Source organism: Halichoerus grypus, chromosome 7 (assembly GCF_964656455.1).
Source record: "Halichoerus grypus chromosome 7, mHalGry1.hap1.1, whole genome shotgun sequence".
Lineage (NCBI taxonomy): Eukaryota > Metazoa > Chordata > Mammalia > Carnivora > Phocidae > Halichoerus > Halichoerus grypus.
The window spans coordinates 133,528,274-133,551,695 of NC_135718.1; the positions used below are offsets into that span (position 1 = coordinate 133,528,274).

Consider the following 23,422-nt stretch of genomic DNA (forward strand, 5'->3'; position numbering starts at 1 on the left):
GCTGGGGCATGAAAAATACTAAATGAGTTTGGGACATTCAGTAGTGTGCCACAAAATAAGAAAGTGCTTTAAAAAAAAGAAGGAGGAGGAGCACGAATATAGGAACCAATCTGAAAGAGCCCTGAGTGATCAAAGCTAGAAGAATGTGAGCAACAAAACACAATACCAAATTATTTGCTTATAAACCAAAGAAAATAATATATAACTGTGACAGAGAGGATTTGGGCTTTCTTGATCTTGGTTGCTTGGAATAGCTTATGTTACATAGCAAAAATAACTTTGCAAATATAATTAAAATTATGAAACTTGAAATGAGGAGATTATCCTCAATTCTCCAGATGGGCCCAGTCTAGCCACATAAGCCCCTAAAAGCAGAGAGATTTCTCTCCAGCTGGGCTCAGTCAGAAAGATGCACCAGAGGAGGTGGCAAAAGAGAGATTCAAAGCATGAGAAGGGTTATACCACCATTGCTGGCTTAGAAATAGACTGAGTCAAGGAATGCAAGAGGCCTTTAGAAGCTGAGAATGATGCTCGACTGACATCCAGTAAGTAAACTTCAGCTCTACCACCACAGGCAACTGAATCCTGCCAACAACCCGAGTGGACTTGGAAGTGACCCTAGAAAGGAATCCAGCCCTGTATACACCTTGTTTTCTGTCATGTGAGTCTGAGAGCTGAGGAATCAGCTGAGCTGCACTATGGCCCAGACTTCTAATGCATGGAAACTATGGGATAATCAATGAATGTTGTTTTAGCTGCTAAGTTTGTGCAATATTATTTCAGGTATCAGTAGAAAACTAATACAATAACAATGAATCCATCCGATTTAAATAAAGTGATAAAGAACAAATCTTTCTTACAGAACAATTCCAAATAACAAACATAGAGGGAATGTGGGGAATAGAAAATCACCATTAGAGGGTGCCTGGGGGCTCAGTTGGTTAAGTGTCTGCCTTCAGCTCAGGTCACGTATGATCTTGGGGTCCTGGATCCAGCCCACAATGGGCTTCCTGCTCAATGGGAAGTCTGCTTCTCCCTCTCCCTCTCCTTCTGCCCTTCCCCCCAGCTCGTGCTGTCTCTCTCTCTCTCTCTCAAATAAATAAAATCTTTTAAAAGAGAGAAAAAAGAAAATTACCATTAGAATAGCACAATAGTAGTTGCTGTAGGCAAGACCAATGATAAATGATAAAATTTGTGAAGAAATATTTTAGGAGAAACATACTTGCATAGCTTCAAAATATCTCTCCCTAAAGATATATTAATTTCTGAGGTGATTTTTTTTTTTTTTTTAAAGATTTTATTTATTTGACAGAGAGAAAGACAGCCAGAGAGGGAACACAAGCAGGGGGAGTGGGAGAGGGAGAAGCAGGCTTCCCGAAGAGCGAGGAGCCCGATGCCGGGCTCGATCCCAGGACCCTGGGACCATGACCTGAGCCGAAGGCAGACGCTTAACGACTGAGCCACCCAGGCGCCCCTCTGAGGTGATTTTAACACATGTCCATATAATACTTAATAATCCTCTCACTAGGATTATTGCCCCTCCTCTTAAGTATGGGTACTTAAATATTATATTTCCATTTTTGTACATTTACAATAATATGTGATATAATGCAATTAAATAAACAGAACAATAGTTCCACCAAGGCTGGACAGAATATCAAAGAAGGTCCCAGATAATAGAAACACATATATAAAACTCAATGAAGTGCAGTCTTACCATCATTTGGTAAAGTTTGGGCCAGCAGTTACTCCTGGAATTTGGAATAATTAATCACAAAGTAAATTAATCAAAAATGGTATCGAAGGCATCTGAAGTCACATAGACCACCAGTTGTTAATGTAAGCCATTGACAAATTATTGTACAGCTTGAATCATGTTACATGCATATGGCAGAGATTTGATTAAAAAAGAAAAACCAAGTTAAGTGTGCACACCTGGTTATAAATCTGGAATAAATAATATCGGCAGCACACAACAAAATTGAAAATATTCAAATAAATGAATCATAGATTCAGAAGCCTACTTCTTCTTCTTGGCTCTGGTAGTTTTACCTCCACCTAAGGACTCAGGTTAGAACTTGTAGTGGGATTAATCTGTCAGGTGATGTTCCAAGGTCTTTAACAGTGGACCCCAAACATAATGAGGACACAAAGAAATGAATATTGAATGATAGGGAGTGAAACAAATCTGTTAATCCCAAGAAAACAATAAAGAAGGGGACAGGAAAACAATATAAAGAAATTAGTTTCAGCCATTAAAACTGGATGGTTTAATCATTATATTGAAGGGAATGAAAGGTAAATAGTCATTCTTAATCAGTCTTTTAAAAAATGTTGCAAAGGTTAAATGAAATAATATGGAAGACATGTCTATGGAAACTTCCTTTTCCTTTTTCTCTTTTTTTTTTAAGTGGAAACTTATTTCTATGTTGGCTGAAAGAGGTCTCAAATACAAGATATTCTTATTAATACGGTGTCCTTCTTAATAATTGATTGAACTGAGAGCTTACTGTATTATTCAGAAACTCAAATCCCAGTTCTGTGGAGGAGCAAATTCTCAAGATTTTTGTTGGGGATTTTTGTTGCCAACTTATTAGATTCATGGTCACTTAACAATCTCAGTAACTCAGCTGGAGGCAGAGGCCACTTCCTAATTGCTAAGCAAATACCTTAGAGGAGAGTTAAAATAAAAAAAATATTTATTCAAGGCCCTGATTCATACAGTGTATGATAGTAAACTTGCAGTCATGGTGGAGATAATCAGACCAAGAAAGTACTGAAGAGAAGGCTCAAGAAAGTCTTAAACATTCAAATTGCCTCCTTTACTGACTGAGCTATAGTTACTGTTTGCTAAATGGGGACATTGGAGTTGAGTTTTCTTAATCCATTCAACTAAACGTCTGAGACAAGGTCATAGTACAAAGGCAAAGGTATATTTACCATATAAATAAATATATTGATATTAAATTTTAGAGCACTCAAAATTTCTAGTTTTAATAAAACCATTCTGTATAGAAAATTATGGTAAATAATTTATTTTATTAATAAAGATTTGAACAGTCAAGACTCTACCTTTTTATTAGAACCATGCTATTTGTATTAAGTAGTTTCAAATATGTAGGTGTTTGATAAAGTTTTATTTTAATTCCATTAAAAAAATTTAAGTTCTTTAAACTCAATTTAATTAACATATACTGTATAATTAGTTTCAGGGGGAGAATTGAGTGATTCATCAGTTGCATATAACACCCAGTGCTCATTACATCAGGTGCCCTCCTTAATGCCCATCACCCAGTTACCCCATCCCCCCACCCACTTCCTCTCCAGCAGCCCTCAGTTTGTTGTACCTGAGAATCATAAAGATGAAAAGCATAAAATATTACATTTATACTTCACTTATCTTAGAGTGATTTTTCTCCTTGTATTTGAGAAATTTGAGTTATGTATTAGTATAAACACTGATCTAAGAAAATTCTTATACTTTTTACTTTTAGAAACTGAAGAATAATTTTCAACCAGAATTCTTATATTTATCTCCCTTTTTGCTCAAATTGATTCCCAGGTTAAAAGGTCATACTAAAAATACATTATATTAAATAAAAATAAATAATTATTATGTTAGCTAACTGCTAGAATTTTTGGTTGAATGCATTTTTAACATTTAGAACTTACATATTTTGGGTTCTATGCATGATTTGTTTGGTTAATTGATTTTTGTACATTCTTCCAGATTTATGTTTATTTATCTATTCATGTAATGCAAATGATGGACAGCTCATGAAAAGAACATTTAGATTTTGCCTAGTTGCCTTGAATAAAAATAAGTTCAGGATAGAAGATTAAACCTTTGAGACATAAACTATATTTCTCATCAGAAAACTTAATCCCTTACCACATTTTAGAGGTTAAAAATTTAGCCTTAATAATGCACAGGTGAATTGGAAATTTATATTTTCATTGACTCAAAATTATACAGTATGACCAAAAGTCTCAACATAAAATGCTAGATTCGTGATATATTCCTCAAGTTAAATAAAAAGAGAAAGTAGAAATATTAAAAATACTGTGATCTATGAATAGCCAAGACAATTTTTCATATAATTTTTCCTGAAAATAGTATAAATGTAAAATGTTTATACCAAAAATGAAGTTTTTAAAAAAGTTATTTAAATAGCAATTTGTACTTCAAAATTTAAATGAAAGTATGTGGAAAACCTTATAAAATTCTGGATATAAGGACAAATCGAAACATTTGATACATTCTGCATTTAAAATTCCACCAAATTTAATAGAAAAATATAACTTTAAAGGCAATATAATTAATCTCTCTCATGTTAACCATAGAAAATAGTAATAAAATAATGTTTAAAATATGTGTTAGACTTCTTGAGTTATAATGTCATTACAAAAATAGATGTTATTGAAGTTAAAAAGATTACATTTCAACTCTGATTAATGTTGATAGTAATTAATAAGTAATATTAGGTAATATACAATGAACTACAACATGAATATACCATATATCTCCATATTTACATACTTATATATTCATAAGTGTATTGCTGTTTATGTTAGAACAATACATTATATTATATTTATATACATTATAATATTTTATATTAATTCAGTAATATATGGATGGCATATTATTTAATTATATGTTAAAATATAATAATAAATACTTGTTGATTCCCTACATTTTGTGAAATGTATTATATACATTTATATTATAAATGTATTTTTATACATTTGTATGTATAAATACATTATTTAATATTATATTATAAATTTTACCATCATTATGTTTTTTAAAAAATTCTAAAATTCAGTGAGATACAGATTATTTTTAGCCCCATCTTAAATTTGTGAAAATTAGAACTGAAATTCTTTTGGCCAGAAAGTACATAATCTGAGCAAGTACATTATAGTGTGAGACCTTAACAAAATCATACTGCATCTCTGACTCTCACTTACCTTCTTTGTATAGAGTTGGAATAAAGCAATGCACCTTATTTTGAGGAAATAACAAGATATTATATCAAGCCATTTTTATATTGTAGACAGATATCAATTATGACACTTTGAACAGTTTCTTACATGTGCTAAAGCACTCAATAGGATAGACACAATTGCTATTGCTACTATTATCATCATCATTATTATTATACTGGTTGCTATTACCACTCTTCTGGATATTATTCTATTCCTATCCTAATGCACTGTCATATTAAAAAAATATATAAACATATTTGTATTCAGTCATGCAATTTATTTTATACAATATAATTTGTTTTAAAAGTTTATAAACTATGGTGGGAGCAAACATTTAGAAGTTAAGATATTTGAGTAAATGTCCACAGATCACCCTGCAGCTTCTGATACCCCTGCCCAGGTTAAGTTTGCCTTACTGTAGTCTAGCACAATAAATATGAAAGTTATTATAGTTCCTTTCAGAGACTTAATCAGCTTAAAGAAATAATGAGGCTTATTCTAAAACCTAATGTCTTTATGAAAAAAAAGTTTTTATCTCTACTGGTTTCTGACCTACCATAAATTTTCCACTGTTATGCACAATGCTCTATATTTATTTGTATTATTAACTACTTAGGAACATTTAATTAATTTTTTGTAAGTTTAACATACATTCTGGTATCATGATATATCAATTATACACACATATACAAGTATGTTGACATTTTTATCTGTCTCCTTACCATATACTGTTAATAAACCTGAAAAATTGAGTTGTCAAGGTTTGTTAAGAAAGATCCAGGATTAATAATATTGGCAAGTGAAAGAAAATTTTGGAAAGGGAAGTGCTTTGCTTTGAAAACACCCTTTAATTTTTTTAAATCTCTTTAAAATTGATAATACTTAAACCCATCACTATTTCTAGGAGGATTATTATCATAGCCTTTTAATTAAGTCATTTCCTTGCTTCCACTGTAGAACACAACCTGCATACTAATTTCAGGAGAACATTGTAGAAAGCGAATCTAGCAGAAATAATCATAAAATATGTACAAAGAATTTACAAAAAGAAGTATTAATTGGGTATTAAAGTACATTAAAGGAGGTTTAATAAATGGAGAGGACAACAACGTTATGGATGGACGGGCAATGGTACCAAGATGTCAGTTCTGTTGTAGTTAGCTCATAGATTCCATGTGAATCCGATCAAAATCACAGCGTCTTTTTGGTAGAACATGACTATTTATAAAATATATTTGGTAAAGACCCAAAGGCATACAAAACACTCTGAAAAATAAAACATGATTGTGGACAACTCTGTTAGATACCAATTTTTTTTTTAACAAGGCTGTGGCAATAAAGACATGTTATTAGTAAAGGAGTAGGGATACAGAGGAGTGAAACAGAATATGGAGCTCACAAACATCTTTTATATATGAAAGAGCTAAAATTACAGATAAATAGGAAAAGAATGATTATTCAACAAATGTTGGAGAAAAAACTAAATAATAATAATAAACTAATTATCTACACGGTAAAAAATTAACCCTACCACACACTATACACAAAGCAAACTGAATAATATTTGAATGTGAGAGCGACACCTGAAACATTAAGAGAAAATGTTATGTAATATTAAGCAGAGGTGGATGGAGAGAAGAATTTTTTGAACAAGCAAACAAAAAGTAAATTTAAAGAAAAAACTTAATATGATCATTGCTTCTACTTGCCATGGTAGATTTTTCCAATTTGTCTTATCTATTTAAATATAGAATAAATAAATGAATTTTTAGAACAGAAAAAATCAATAAAGGAGAGTACATTTTTAAAGATCATAAAGGAAAATACTGATACATTTAAATACATGTATAATTCTCCCCTTTTGAGTTTGTGTGGGACCTATGAATATAATGGAATTGTCATTCCCTTCATTTAGTTAAAGTATATGGCAAAGGTGATGGGGAAGTATCTTTCATAATTAGGTTACGTTTTATAACATTGACCTGTAGCCAGCTGGAGGGGGAGTCTCCTGTTGTCTCTGGAGTAAGCTGGAACCTTGTTAAAGGGCCACATGGCTAGGACCATGAATCCTTGGCTAGGACCTGAGTGGAGCCACTAGGAACTGAGAACAACTCTGACCAATAGCTAGTGAAAAAACAGGGACCTCAGAACTACAACCACAAAATGTTAATTTTGTGAACAACCTGAATAATCTAGAAAGACTATATTTATCTCCAGATGTGAGTACAGTTTTGCCAGCACTTTGATTTCAGCACGAGGCCCCAAGCAGAGAACCCATCTATGCCATGCCCAGATTTCTGTCCCGCAGAAATTACTATAATAAATGGGTGTTGTTTTATGCCATTAATTAACAAATACCTAAAATGTAGGAGTAGCATTTAGTACAGGAAAAGCCATCAAAAAAGGCTATGTGCTTTTCTTTCTCTGCATCTATTTTACCCATGCTAAGCATCCAATACAATACTTACAAGCCTCCATTGTGATTATTTATCTGCCTGCCATATTACATATAAAAACAGCATTTTATTCATCTCAGTATCTTTAATAGTTAGCACATCTCATGACATAGTATATGCTTAACATACATATATACAACATAGTATATGTTTATGAAAATGCTGAAAAATGAATAAATATAAATAAAGAAGCATGAGTTAAGAATATGCATTTAAGAGGATTTAGGAGGGAGTAAATGAACAGACTGAATAAAGAATATATATATATACACAAATATAAAAATTAAAGAATACATGTAAGTATATATGTACGTATGTGTATAATTTATGGTGGTTATATAAATATATTGAGTCATTTCTTCACTGTCAGTTTTGAAGTAGAGAACATTTGTAGGTCTTTTCTCTTTGGGGGTTATGACCTGGGAAAAGACTTAATTGTCATCAGGGTTATAAATAAAAAATATTTATTAAGCCAACAGAATAACCATTCCAGAGTACCTTTTTTTTTTTTTTTAAGATTTTATTTATTTATTTGACAGAGAGAGACACAGCGAGAGAGAGAGAACACAAGCAGGGGGAGTGGGAGAGGGAGAAGCAGGCTTCCCGCCGAGCAGGGAGCCCCATGCGGGGCTTGATCCCAGGAGCCTGGGATCATGACCTGAGCCGAAAGCAGACGCTTAACGACTGAGCCACCCAGGCGCCCCTCCAGAGTACCCTTATTTGTGAAAAGGTACAACAGGTATTCTTTGTTCATTCAACTGATAAAAGTAAAGTGGAATCTAATTAAATCCAAATAATCAGATTCCCTGTGGCAAAATATTCTAAAAGTTCATTGGCTAATTGAAAATTTTTATCTGTGTCATTATTCCAGAAACTGTATTTCTGTGCGCAGAATAATCTGGGCTGGTAGTCCAGAGTTCTAGGAAGTAACATCATGTGTATTAATGAATCATTAGTTACGGGTATATTTAGAAAACACAAATCTACAGACTATGGATTGGGGATGGGTAAATATTAACTATACTGAGGAAATTAATTTAACTGCTAAATAATGATGGATTCATTTGCTGTTCCTACTAGTGGTCTATAGTTTGACTACATATCCTCAAAGATATTTTTTCAAAGAAAGATTAAAATGTGTAGAATGATGAAGTAGAAAAGAATATTTCTTGAACTACCCTAATTAAACAAATATTTATCATAAAAATCTCATTTTCTTATGAGACTGTAAGCTCTGCATGTAGCACAGTTATATTGAAACGTACAATCACAGGTTTGATTTCATTGCCTCCATTTGAATTCCTTATTTTTCGTTAAGTTCACAAAAACTGTGAGTTATTTGTTTCACATGACTAAGATATGCTTATACCATGAAAGTAAGTGAATCTCTTTGCCTCTGAATCTGAGTGCATTTATCAAAATAATGTACTAAAAATAATTTTTAAATATCAGAAGTTGGTTAAAATACTGTGAATTTAAGAGTGTTTCTTAACAATTGCCAGTGAAGGTATGCAGACTGAATACTGATGTCATATAATGAAAAGAAAACCTGAATTTAAATCTCACTGCTTGATGTATGTTACATGAGCAGCTCAGGTCTTTATTTCAGGTTTTCATATTCCACATCTGTAAAATAATTCTTTTTTTTTTTTTTCTCGGAAAAAAAAGGAGGAAAAAAAAATCATAAAATTATTTAAAAATACTTAACATTCTGAGTAGAAAATATGTACTTCTTTCCAAAGCAGTCTTTGCAATTTTTGTAATGTGCCTTCTAAAATATATTTCTTTAAATCAAAATAAAAGGTGTGAGGCTAGTTATTGTTTAAACTACCACTTTACTTAATTACAAAAAAAGTTGAAACTTGTCACTAGATTTCAAGACAGAAGCTTCTAGTGGGTATTGAATACAGGTGGCAGAGGCTCTGTCCCCAAAAGCAATAGCTACCTGGTGCCTGCTACATCCCAAATTATCATGTCTCCCATTAAATTACCCTCTTCCCCAGCTTCCCATGTGTATCTGCCTGGAATGATTCTCATATGAGAATGCTTTCTGTTTCTTGTTACTACCCTGAATGATACAATAGCCTTCTAATACATACTTTTTTATCACTCAGAATTATGTTGCTTTCTGTATATAGCTATGGTTTTTTCATTTTCCTGTTTTATAATATTCCATTGTGTGGGTTTATTATGGATTTATTACATATCCACTGGTTGAAGAGTATACTCTTTTCTTCTAATTTTTGCTCTTAGAAACAATACTGCTATGGATTTTCTTTTTTTTTTAAGATTTTATTTATTTATTTAAGAGAGAAAGACAGGGAGAGTGAGCATGAACAGGGGAGAGGGGCAGAGGGAGAGGGAGAAGCAGACTCCCTGCTGAGCAGGGAGCCTGACTTGGAGCTCCATCCCGGGACCCTGAGATCATGACCTGAGCCGAAGGCAGATGCTTCACCGACAGCCACCCAGGCGCCCCACTGCTATGGATTTTCTTATTGAAGTTTTCTGGTATACATATAGGAGTTTCTCTTGGATATGAAAATTACAATGAATTATTCAGTCATGGATTATATTCAGAGTATGAAAGTGTAAATTATTACAATCTTTTTTTGGGTGGAAGGGCTCTTAGATCATATAAGCAATTGGAATCTGGAATTGAAACCTATTTTCACATGTCAAATGATCATAATTGCATATGATTCAGTTGGAAACAACTTAAATATTTGAACTAGTGATATGGTTTAATAAGTATGGAGGATAATTCCACTAACTCCATACAGGTATTAAGCATGTAGCAGACGTGCCTACAACCATATGATGCAAAATAAGTGTATGTAAATCTTTAATTGAAGTATAGGTGACATACAATATTACATTAGTTTCAGGTGTACAACATAGTGATTCAATAAGTCTATATGTTTTGTTATGCTCACAACAAGTGTAGCTACCATACAACGCTATTACAATACCATTCATATATGTTAAAATCTATAGTGAATGTTACATTCAGGAAAATGCTTACAAAAATAATTTAATCCAGGGAGCATGAAAAATATATTCAGTCTTCTGCATTGCTTGTGTATGCTTTTATTTTGATGTGAATTTTTGTGATTTCCAAATATTCAACAGTTGGTATGCATAATTTCATAATCAAAACTTCCTCTCTCTGTAGCTGCAGGATAAGTAGATAGCTATAGAATATAAAATCAAGTTCATTTCAGCCAAAATCCATCAGGAATTTTATGATTTAAGGCTCAGCTCTTAACTCTGTTTCTGATCTTCTGCATATAATCCTTTCTCTGAGTTGAATTTTTTCATAGTTTCAATGGCTATTTCTAGTCCTCGCCTTTATCTCGTTTGCTTGTTGCTCCAAATCATCAAAAATAATTTGAAAGATCCTAGCACTTCACAGAATTACAGTCCATTTGTAGGAATAGGGGTACATGAGAAGATAATGAACTAGAACATAATATGATCAGGAAGCTTAATTTTATTATGGATTCCACTCCCATGATTTATAGATGTAGGAAACGTGCATATCAATTTTCCTCTGGTATAAGGTTAACTCTTCATATCTTCTTCTGATTAATATGTGACATACAGTAATAAACACTAGGAATTAACAGGACATATATTTGAGGAATCTAACTTATCTCTACCTTCATCTGGTTTTTGTCATTATCCATACAGACCAAAAATTTTCACAGAAAATGCCAATGCCTTAGTATGTTCAGATACAGTTCAAGTCAGATATGGATACTCTTTCTCCTTCTGTTACAATATGGTTATAAATTAGTTTTATTTCTCCAATTCTAGGGATTTGGGCCACAATTCACCAAACAATATTTTTCTTTTTTCTTTCTCATTTTCCTTCTTTCTTTCTTTCTTTCTTTCTTTCTTTCTTTCTTTCTTTCTTTCTTTCTTTCTTTCTTTCTCTCTCTCTCTCTCTCTCTCTCTTTCTTTCTTTCTTTTTCTTTCTTTCTTCTTTCTTTCTTTTTTTCTGAGCGAAAGAGAGAAAGTGAATGCATGGGGGGGAGGGGCTGAGGAAAAGGGAGAGAGAGAATCCCAAGCAGGCTCCACACCCAGTGTGGGGCTCAATCCCACAACGCTTGAGATCATGACACCCTGAGATCATGATCTGAGCCGAAATCAAGAGTTGGATGCTTATATGACTGAGCCACCCAGGCACCTTCTCCAAACAATATTTTTCAAAAATATCATGACCTATCTTTATTGAGGAGAATTTTCAGGACACAAAACATTATGTATCATGGCTGACAATGAATGAAAGATATGCACATAATAAAGTATAGATTTATTAAAAAATAACCATGGGCAAGATTCTAAATTCCAGGTGCAATGAGTATTATAAATAAGAATTTTGACCTGATTTAAGAAACACATCTTAAGAGAATTCCTGTTTACTCTGTTGTATTTATTTCATGCCTCACTATTTGCATAAACATAAACTGCACTAGACAAAAGCAGATATTTTGGAAATTGGTGCAATTCAAAATGTTTTCTTCATTTTGGCACAATATATGACACAGTTCTATACTAAAACTGATACAGAGTAAAAAAAGTCATTGCACTAATTAAAGAGTTCAGTTTTCTAATCACTATACTTGTAAAACTTTTAGCATGGGTCCCTTTATTCCTTTTTCAACAATCACATTGCCAACAGCAATAAAAATTAATTGAAATAATCATAAACTGTACTTTGGTATAGTCAGAAAATCTTTGTGTTATATACTTTATTGACAATCATAAACAGAGTGAGATGTAATATTTTCAGGACAGCATTAAACATTCAATCAATTTATGACAAAATATCAAGCATTGATATTTATAAGGAGTAAGATGATGGCTATCATTTTTAGCAATAATTAATTAAGGCATGCTTATTGTTTTTTTAGATATAATTCTATCGCACACTTCATAGACTACAGTAACATAACTTTTATATGCACTGAAAAACCAAAATATTCATTTGGCTTGCTTTCTTGCAATATTCACTTTTTTGTTGTAGTCTGGTACCAAATCTGCAATGTCTCTGAGGTATGCCTGAATTGTAACAATAAACTTTAAGTCATGATTAAAATAGGTAATGATACCATGCTAGATGCATGATTACATAACACCAGGGTACAATATTAACATAAAATAGTACAACTTTGGAATTCTTATAATTAATAGCCCAATAGAAAGTAAAAACATTGTAACATTAAATAAGAATATCCCCAACAATGTTGGAACTAGGAATTGAACATTCCCTCACATGTAGGAATTGATTTGAGATTTGAAGGTCTGAAGCAACTCACTTTTCTGGTATTAAATAGGGCATTTTTAACTTTAACATTTGATATAATACTTTGAATGATTATTCATTTTTAAATATATGTATTATATAAAGTTAGAAGTGAAGATTACAAAGCAAAAATAAAAGAATGAGTAAAATATAAGCAGAAAAATTACAATAATTTTTTGGGTTTGTGTGCCAGTGTGTGAATATCAAATATTTAAAAAAACTCAATTATAATATTTATACTATTTTATAACTTACACTTTCCTGTTAATAATAAAATGTAAATTTATTTCACCATGTTAATGGTTATCTTTACAAAATGAAATCATTAAACATTTTTAACAACAAGGGCACCTGGGTGGCCCAATTGGTTAAGCATCTACCTTCAGCTCAGTCCTGGGATTGAGCCCTGCGTCAGGCTCCCTGCTCAGTGGGGAGTCTGCTTCTTCCTCTCCCTCTGCAGTTCCTCCTGCTCATGCTCTCTCTCTTGCTCTCCTCTCTCTCTCTCAAATAAATAAATTAAATCTTAAAAAAAATGTTTTTAAGAACAAAGTTATAATTGCCAGTGACATCTCTTCAAGTAGATAAAGTTTTCCCTCAAATCACAAACTATATATTTATCTCTAAAACATCCATTTTAAGGTGGTTTCCTGGCCAATAAAATTATTGGGATAAAAAGGACAGAAAGAATCATTTAAAATAGCTACAAAAAGTAATACCGAGTTGTGGTAATCATGGAAGGTTTGTATTAGAATAATGTCAAAGCAAATTGACAGAGGTAAGTCTTTAAAATTTATATACATAGACAAGTATAAAATGTAAAGCATTCTGTCATTCTGAGCATGAAAAATTATCTAAATATATATTTATAAAGGATGAATGATTAAATAACTCATAATTTAATATGAAGTATACAAATGTATGAGTGCGTTCTTAATCACAGTTCCTTGATACTTAAATGTCCATTTGATTTCCACCTTCATTTCATTTCTTAGGAAATTATTATATCCCGCTTAGATTGTATCTTTAAGCGGAAATATAGGATCTGGATCAAAGGGTAATTTCAGTGTGCCAAACAACTCCATCTTTAACATAGAGTGCTATAATCTAGAATACTGTGTTATAAGTCCTGTAGGCCTTCCAGTCTCATTCCTAACACTCATGCACAGTTAAAGGTAAAGGAAAGCCAGAAAATATGTTAGTAACAAAAGGTAAAGGAAGAGTGACACTGGCAGGTCTTCAAGTGCCTGTTTCATTCAATTCAGCACTCCATAAAAACTAAGGCTCTCCATCAGAAAGGATGAATACTTACCATTCACATCGATGTGGATGGAACTGGAGGGTGTTATGCTGAGTGAAATAAGTCAAGCAGAGAAAGACAACTATCATATGGTTTCACTCATATGTGGAATATAAGAAACAGTGCAGAGGATCATAGGGGAAGGGAGGGAAAACTGAATGAGAAGAAATCATAGAGGGAGACAAACCATGAGAGACTCTTAACTCTAGGAAACAAACTGAGGGTTGCTGGAGGGGAGGGGGCTGGGGGGCTGGGGTAACTGGGTGATGGACATTAAGGAGGGTACGTGATGTGGGCACTGGGTGTTATATGCAGCTGATAAATTATTGAACACTACATCTGAAACTACATCGGAAACTAAGTATGTACTGTATGTTGGCTAATTGAATTTAAATAAAAAAAAAACTAAGGCTCTCTGCAAACAACTCCTATGAATCCCTTTAAAACGTTAAGTAAAAAGTAACATATGTCAAGAAAAAAATTGTAATTATAGGCCAAAATTTATGTTTTTCTTTATTGGTGAATTTTAATTTTTTTATTCCTTAATGATCCAAAGTATTAATGATAATTTTTAGTAAATATAATCTCATAAATTGCAAGTGTATTACTGGTACAAATAAGATGCACACAACAATCCATAGTCATAAAAAAGGCAGCTACTTTAAAGTATTATCATATAAAAATTACATTTGTCAACGAGGATATGAACAGTATTTGATAAGAAAAATCAAATACCTCCAAATTTCATTTTCCTGCCTTCGAGTGGCAAAGTGTTATCTTGCTTTACGGCAGGACCTAAAGGACAATAGTTTCCTGCCGTATATTTCTGGAAATACAACTCTTCAAGAAGCAAATGCTTTCAAAGCTATCAAGGAATTTCAGCTTTCCAAGCTTTATTTTTCTCAAGAGTTTTAGTCATTGATGATAATCTACAGACAGCACAAAGTTTTAAAAGAAAAATTTAGTTTTAAATTGAAGATAAGGAGAATCAAAGAATACTAGAAACTATGTGACCCAATAGACCCAGGCCTTCCTCTCCTACAATCTTACTGAAATAGAAATGAGTCCCGCACAGTCTAAATATCTTGCTTGAGGTAAAATATATAGTCATTGGCAAGGTCAGATAATGTCACCAGGACTCTGGAGTCCCCTTGCACTATTCCCTTAAATACATCTTCAGTTTTCAGAAGGAATGATATATATTTTATATATATAATCACATACTTGTATATGTGTGTTAGTGTGGTTGTATACATGGGTGTGTGTATATACACATATATAATATTCATTTTTTATTTATAGGAAAGAATCAAGACCATTGCCTATTAAGGACTTTCTTCTCTTCTGCTCCTGCTATAATAACAAGAGGCATACTTACTTTCTGCAATGATACAGAACATTGGCTATTATTAGTCATATACACTTACATATTCCTTAAAAAGTGCTTGGAATCTAATTTCCTGATTCCTTCATTAAACTGATAAACTGGACTACCTAGATAAAAAGGAACCCAGTATTTCATGCTTAACTGTCCAAAATGTGAATTTCCCTTCTCCTTTTACTGTGGGTTCTGCCTTGACCTTTGATAGAAATATAGAGAAAATACACTTTCCAAGAAGGAACAATCTGTGTCTCCCTTATAAGACTTCTCTTTACCTGGAAGGCCTCAAATATAATATTTCAGCTCCAGTTCTGTTTAAATCATGTGTTCTTCATTTTAACTGTCCAGTTTTATAATTATCTTATTTTGAAACACAAAATGGAAGAAGCTGTTTTCCAAATTTAGCATACCTAGAATATATACTTCTTCATATTGCATTCAATTCTGTGTTTGAAATACGCTTACTAATATTGAATATTCCTGCCCCATGACTGTTTTTCCTCATGTAGTTCAAGCAAAAGGAAGAACAACAGGTTTTCATTTGTGCTTTGTTCTGAATGAATGACAAGTGGTCAAATATTCACTTACAAAACAATGTCTTTGTTGTGAATATAGTACATATCACCAAGTATTAGGTCAGTCTGTATTCCTAGAGTCTCTACCAACATTAAACAGCCAGTTCATACTTCAGATATGGCTGCTTCACGTGCTTTAGCTGTGTTTTTATGTGATTGATATTCAAAGATTTGCTAATATGCTCAGCATAATAAGTGAATATCCAGTTATGAAATTAGTAGTCTGCTAAATAATGACATGGGTTATAAAAATGAGATTTCTTTGTTGAGATTAGTAGTAGAGGTGAATTGTTTAAAATATTTAGATATCCTCCTTATTCCTGAATGAGCAGACCTTAAGCAACTTGCAAGTCATGCAGCATGCAACTTTAGGGATGAAACCCAAGGCTTGATGATGACTTGTTTCTGTGTCCAACATTGGATCTAAGTATTAGTGGCTTGATATTAATCCTAAAGATAAGAATATTTTGCCTATAGAACATGTTTCCTTTTCTTAGAATAAACCATTAAGTTTTGATAGAGCACATAAAAGAAAGAATAAGTTGTTTTATTTGTTTATTTGTTTTGTTGTTATTGTTGTTATTGTTGTTTTAATCAAGCCTCTGGAACAGAATGAATGTAATATTTTATACCAGCTTTCTAAAAAGGTTAATGTGTGCTAAACAAATATCAGCATGGTAGATGGATTTGGTCTTCAACTTTCATTTGTGAGTATCCAGAGGAGATTATGGAGAACTATAATTCTAAACACAGGCTACTCCTATTATTAAATTGACTCAGGCCAGGTTAACAGAATGACCTTGAAGTCATACAAAGAAAGTTCATTTGTCCTAGGCTTTCTGAGATACGCCCTGAATCACGTAGTTTAGATATATGTAGAGAAGGCATAGCTATGCAGTATTTTCCTCTGACCCTGAATATTTCATTTAACCTCCACTGAGTAAGTCCAGTATGTCCTTGAGATATCTGCTTCTTATGTTCAATAGGAATAACTAAGCAAACAAAACTCTCTTAAGGAATCAGTGGAGTCATGACTGTATGGTGGGAATTGTGAGAAATACAGGGAGAAAGGAGCCATGAATTTATATTTAATGGTTATCTTGGGCTCTATCCCTATATTGCTAATCCCGAGACAGAAATCAGACACAACTGAAATCAATACCATTAATTCACTGCATATAGTTAGGATGTTCCTGTCAACATAGTTTTGCCTAAATCTCTATTAATCCTGCAGATAGACCAAAAGGCTTGGATACAATCTCCTTAGCCCCAGTTGGGCCACCACAACAAAGGGGTAAACTGACTTCTTTTTCATAATGAAAACAATGCTTCAATAAAGCATAGGTTCAGAGTGAGCACTTCTGAGCTCTATGTCACTCTCATTTTTCTGTAACTTGTAAGTATTTGGATTATATATTTATGTGATTATTTTATATTTTTCGTTGGAGTCTTTGATATATAACATTTCCTTTTTCATCATAGCCATGTATAATTACCGCTAAGTTAGGCATGAATCTTGGGAAAATTTTGTTGAAAATAAAATAAAAGTAAAATATTTCTTCTGCATTTATTCTGGTTTCATTAAAGTGCATACATCTACTTTAATACAGAAAATATTTTTTTATTATTTCACTATAAGTGTATATAATTCTTAAATGCTCCTATGACATCGCTAGAAACAACACTGGTTGCTTCAAAGCAGTTTCTTTCTTTTTTTTTTTAATTTTTTATTGTTATGTTAATCCCCATACATTACATCATTAGTTTTAGATGTAGTGTTCCATGATTCATTGTTTGTGCATAACACCCAGTGCTCCATGCAGAATGTGCCCTCTTTAATACCCATCAGGCTAACCCATCCTCCCACCCCCCTCCCCTCTAGAACCCACAGTTTGTTTTTCAGAGTCCATCATCTCTCATGGTTCGTCTACCCCTCCGATATCCCCCCCCTTCATTCTTCCCCTCCTGCTATCTTCTTCTTCTTTTTTTTTTTTTAACATATATTGCATTATTTGTTTCAGAGGTACAGATCTGAGATTCAACAGTCTTGCACAATTCACAGCGCTTACCAGAGCACATACCCTCCCCAGTGTTTATCACCCAGTCACCCCATCCCTCCCACTCCACCCCCCACTCCAGCAACCCTGTTTGTTTCCTGAGATTAAGAATTCCTCATATCAGTCAGGTCATATGATACATGTCTTTCTCTGTTTGACTTATTTCGCTCAGCATAATACCCTCCAGTTCCATCCACGTTGTTGCAAATAGCAAGATCTCATTCCTTTTGATGGCTGCGTAATATTCCATTGTATATATATACCACTTCTTCTTTATCCATTCATCTGTCGATGGACATCTTGGCTCTTCCCACAGTTTGGCTATTGTGGACATTGCTGCTATAAACATCGGGGTGCATGTACCCTTTCGGATCCCTACTTTTGTATCTTTGGGGTAAATACCCAGTAGTGCAATTGCTGGGTCATACGGTACCTCTATTTTCAACTTTTTGAGGAACCTCCATACTGTTTTCCAGAGTGGCTGCACCAGCTTGCATTCCCACCAAAAGTGTAGGAGAATTCCCCTTTCTCCGCATCCCCGCCAACATCTGTCGTTTCCTGACTTGTTAATTTTAGCCATTCTGACTGGTGTGAGGTGGTATCTCATTGAGGTTTTGATTTGGATTTCCCTGATGCCGAGCTTCAAAGCAGTTTCTTATAATTAATAAAATTATTCATTAAGCCTCATATTAGCAACAGATTCATAATTTGATTTCTTATGAAAATATTTTTCCCAAAAGTTTCTCAAGTATTTCTTTTGATTAAATATGCAAGCTTTATAAATCTTAGGAGAAGAGTTCAAAGTAATTAAATAAAAATTGAATGATTTCTGGTATTGTCTTACTTAAAATATAAGTTCTTAGAAGACAAACATACTAGTCTCCATAGATATTAATATGTAATCAGCATTTTTAATATTTATAAAACTAAGTTCATAGCTACTTTTCATAATAAATAAGAAAATGCATTTTAGGACACATACTATTTCCTTATCCATCCATAGTTTTAGAAATCTATTAGTTATTCATGATACCAAACATATTAATTAATTTAATTCAGATTGAATCTGTATAAGGTTTTGAATTATAGAAACCCAAAGATTGGAGTTTACCTGTAGGAATTAGGAGAAACCTAAACAAAGACATATTTTATTTAGATGTAGTAGGAAAGAGAAATGTTTATTGTCCCCAAATGTTCCATTATCACTGCTTTGTCACTTCTAAGTAAAGGCTTTGATTCTGATTAAAATGAAAACATTGAGATGGGTAGTACTTTTAGCCAGAATATTAAACTCAAATTCCTAACTGGTCCAAGCAGATATGATGTAATATGTGGGTAAGGGTGAGTTTAAGAAATAGAAAACATATGAATCGTTTTTGGAATAAGAAAAACGAGAACAGAAACGAAACACTAAATTTATTTTCAGGGTAGGAAAAAAAAATTGTTGAATATTAAAATTCATTCCTAAGACTATGAATATCACTGATGTATAGAAAAGTCTTGAAAAAATAGAACAGTGCAATTCTTTTTTTATTATTATTTTGGTAGATTTGTGAGAAGCTTCTGAAAGCTTTGAAAGATGATTCTTTTGTTGGAATGAAAAGGACTAGAAGACTGAGGACACCATTTTGAGCATTTCAGACAAACACATTTTGAGCATTAGTTTCACATTAAAAAGCTTTATATGAGGGTAGTGTAAAGTAAATGGGAGAGTATAGACTCCTTAGCATTACTCTGATCCAAACATTTTAACTAGAGTAATGAAAAACAAAGCATGAAAGTTGGTTATGACACAGTATTCACTCATCTTTTCCAGAAGCAGCCTCCCTGACAGAATTATGGAAAGGCCTATTGAAAACTCAGCCAAGATATCACCTTTGGAATATTACTCTACAGGGTTGGAGTATCTAGAATACAGATTATATATGGGGCTATATGCCAAATACTATCCAGGAAATAATATCAAAGGAGAGGAACCCATCATCCATAGACTCACATCTCTATTTGCAATTTTATCCTACAAGATTAGGTTGTGCTGGATTAGAAGTCCTGTTCCCTAGAAGTGAACATTTCTGAAAAGAGACACAGGAAGAGGACATTGCCTGTAAGTGGGAACTACTAAGCTATCATTTAATCACTTCAGACTTCAATTATCCATAGGTAAAAAGAGTTACATCATTGGCTGGGGTATTCATCCTGAATTGCAATACAGGTCTAGGGTTTTAATCAAACAACAAGGCAAGGGTGATATGTGTGGAACCCAGTAAATTGCTTGGGGCCACTACTTAGTATGCCATGCTCAGTAATAACTGTCAATGGCCAATTACCTTATACATAATCCAACAAAGGCAAGACCATTCAGGGTTGAAGTTCTGGGTCACACCACCATCGAGCAACCCAAACCAGCCAAATTACTGGTTAAAAACAAGGGCATACTATGATAAGTGATAGAAAAACTAGATGATGATTATCAATTACAGCCTCAGAACCAGCCCGCCTTACTAATTAACAGCTCAGAAACCGATCGCTTTGTATTTGCTTCCCAGATTGCTCTGCTTTACTTCCTTTTCCCCTTTTTCCTGACCTGGGATTATATCGTACAGTAAATAAAGCATGTTTCAAGTTCTATTTTCCAGGGAACCCAAAGATATTCCCTAAGAACAAAGCAATATTAATAGATTGTAGGCAGTTCCATTACTAAGTACATAAAATGAGATTCTATTTAGTATAAATCCAATAGGGGGCAGTCTGAGAAACAAAGACTTAACACTTAATTACACTAATCAAGTATCTGGTTAAATATAAGATAGCCATAATCTTTATTCATTAACATTCTTCACATGATCAAGTTCTCCTTTTTAAACAGTTTTACTTTAATTCAAATATATCTGAACCCCAGATATTTTTTAAATGTTCAATATCAAGCATAGAAATTCTACAGAATAAAAAGCACATCATCTATGTAGCAAGCAAATCAAAGGGTAATTAATATAGAATGGACAATGGAATCCCCTTCACAAAAGAAGTCACTTGAGATCATAAGTGCCCTTTTAACTGTTGTTCATGTTACAATAGACTTCATTATGCAACCTCCGAAGATTTCTCTAAGGTCAAAAGAAGTGACTTGTGTGTGTGTGTGTGTGTGTGTGTGTGTGTGTGTGTGTGTGGAAGCTTGCTTTTTTTTCCCCCTCAGCTTTCTAAAAGCCCATCTAAACTCTTTGTCCCCAAGATCTCTAGAGATTATATCCTGATTTAAGGGCTGACAAGAACTTTCAAGTCAAATCACCGTATTGTAAACTCTGCAAGCATCCATCGGTGCCAATGAAATGTACAAAGTTTCAGGGGATTCTTAAATGTTTAGTCTTAACACTTTCTCATGAATTGGGAAGAGGAGTCAGGAAGTAGGTGAGGCTAAAAGGATAGAAGATGCATTAAATAATCTTACAAGATAAATTAAAAGAGTAATTCAAATAAAGTCCATACTCTTATATGGATAAATTATCCTATTCTCTATAACTCTACCACATATAATCTTTCACTAATTTAACAATTTTCCTATAACACCCTCCATAGCAATTTGCTTTTATCTCTATTATCTGTAAATGTTACTGTTATTCCACTTCCTATCTATTCTTTCAATCAGTCCATATAAATTTAAGCCTAGTATATTATACACGTCCTACTAAATGCTGGATGTTCAGTCTCCTGCTACAGTAGTTTACCTAGTAAAAACATAAGCACCCCTCATTCACGCCTCCCCAAAAGTAACTACAAGTCAGTGCAAAGACAATAATGAAGGCATATTAAATTTTCATTGAAACTGATCAGTCATATTTGCCCAATGAAATGCCTTCACTGAGGAAATATGGATTAATCTGAGAATTGAAGGGTGAGTCATACTTGTTCACATAGTATTTGTGTTACAAATGAAAATTAAAATATTACCATCAATAGTTGATTAGCACACTAGGTTATAAATATGTTCAATGTATGTCAATGTTATTACAAATTTCATTTATAGACATATTCTTATACAATGAGCAATGAGATTTGATTTCTTGTATATGCTGGGAAATAAATTTACTTATGAGTGTGTGTGTGTGTGTGTGTTCAATGCTTTTATCCAAAGGGATGAAACGAGCAATAAAGGCAATCAAAGATTCCCCTTGTATTAAAGGCTCCATAACTGAGCATATTCCGCAAGCATATGACTTTCCTGTGAGTTATTGTGAGAGAATATCCAAGACTGAGAATAACTTTTGTTTTTGTCATGTGCCTCCTTCTTGATAAGCTGCTCCTGAACAATGTAGCACATATTATCCCCCTTACTACTAAACTATGATGTCTCCTATTAACCTTTACTTACATTATTAGGTGTTTGTTTCTTAATTTAAACTGTATAATTGGCCCTGCAACTTTTCATTCTCTATGTTGGTAAATACAGTTTAGTATTTCATCTAGATTGGGTAGTTTGGGATCCTTGTTTTCCTGAGTCATCTAACCATTTCAGCCTTACTTATATGGATACAACAACTTATGTCTACATTCTGCTTTAGTTCTAAAATTCAGTGATTCAATTTAATGACTTTTAGGTCACTTCAGGATTATTTTGATTTTCTACTTCTAAGTTTCATTTTAACAATTCATATACTGAGGGCGCCTGGGTGGCTCAGTCATTAAGTGTCTGCCTTCGGCTCAGGTCATGATCCCAGGGTCCTGGGATCGAGTCCCACATTGGGCTCCCTCCTCGGGGGGAAGCCTGCTTCTCCCTCTCCCACTCCTGCTGCTTGTGTTCCTGCTCTCGCTATCTCTGTCTCTCTCAAATAAATAAAATCTTTTAAAAAAAATTCCTATACTGAGAATAAACAATTAAATTACCACCTTCAAGAAACTACTGTTTAGCCTTGTTAAAAATAATGATTTATTATGTTTTTGAAATTAGGGTATATAAACACATAATATTCTAGATATTGCATTAAATAATTTGAAGTTGTAATGAATGGCTGGATTGCTATAAATGTTTGAATATTAATTTAAATATTTATTAAAATTTTAAGAACTGCACAAAAAACTGTTGAAAGTAATGTAATTAATGAGTAGTACTAATAAATTATTTAAATGTATACATTGTTTTTTAGTGCAAAAATTTAAAAATAGTTTTAACTGACTTTACATTCTGGTAGTATATATATTTATAGTCTAATTATTATACTTAAAACCAATACACCTTATTTTACAGAAAAATTAAATCTATACATACTTACTTTTCTTTAATTTGGATATTCCCAGAAGTACTGTAAGTTTGCTAGGAGAGGCTTTACTGGTATTCTTACCCTTATTTATTATTTTAACCAAT

General features: G+C 33.1%; 1 long non-coding RNA gene across 1 annotated transcript in view; it reads left to right on the forward strand.

Moving 5' to 3' along the window:
- Positions 1-519: 519 nt before the first annotated feature.
- The window catches only part of LOC144382506 (uncharacterized), a 28,576-nt gene continuing 5,673 nt past the window's right edge, over positions 520-23,422 (forward strand). Inside the window, exon 1 of the long non-coding RNA XR_013449510.1 lies at positions 520-661. This is a non-coding gene — a long non-coding RNA (uncharacterized LOC144382506). The remainder of the gene's footprint in view (positions 662-23,422) is intronic.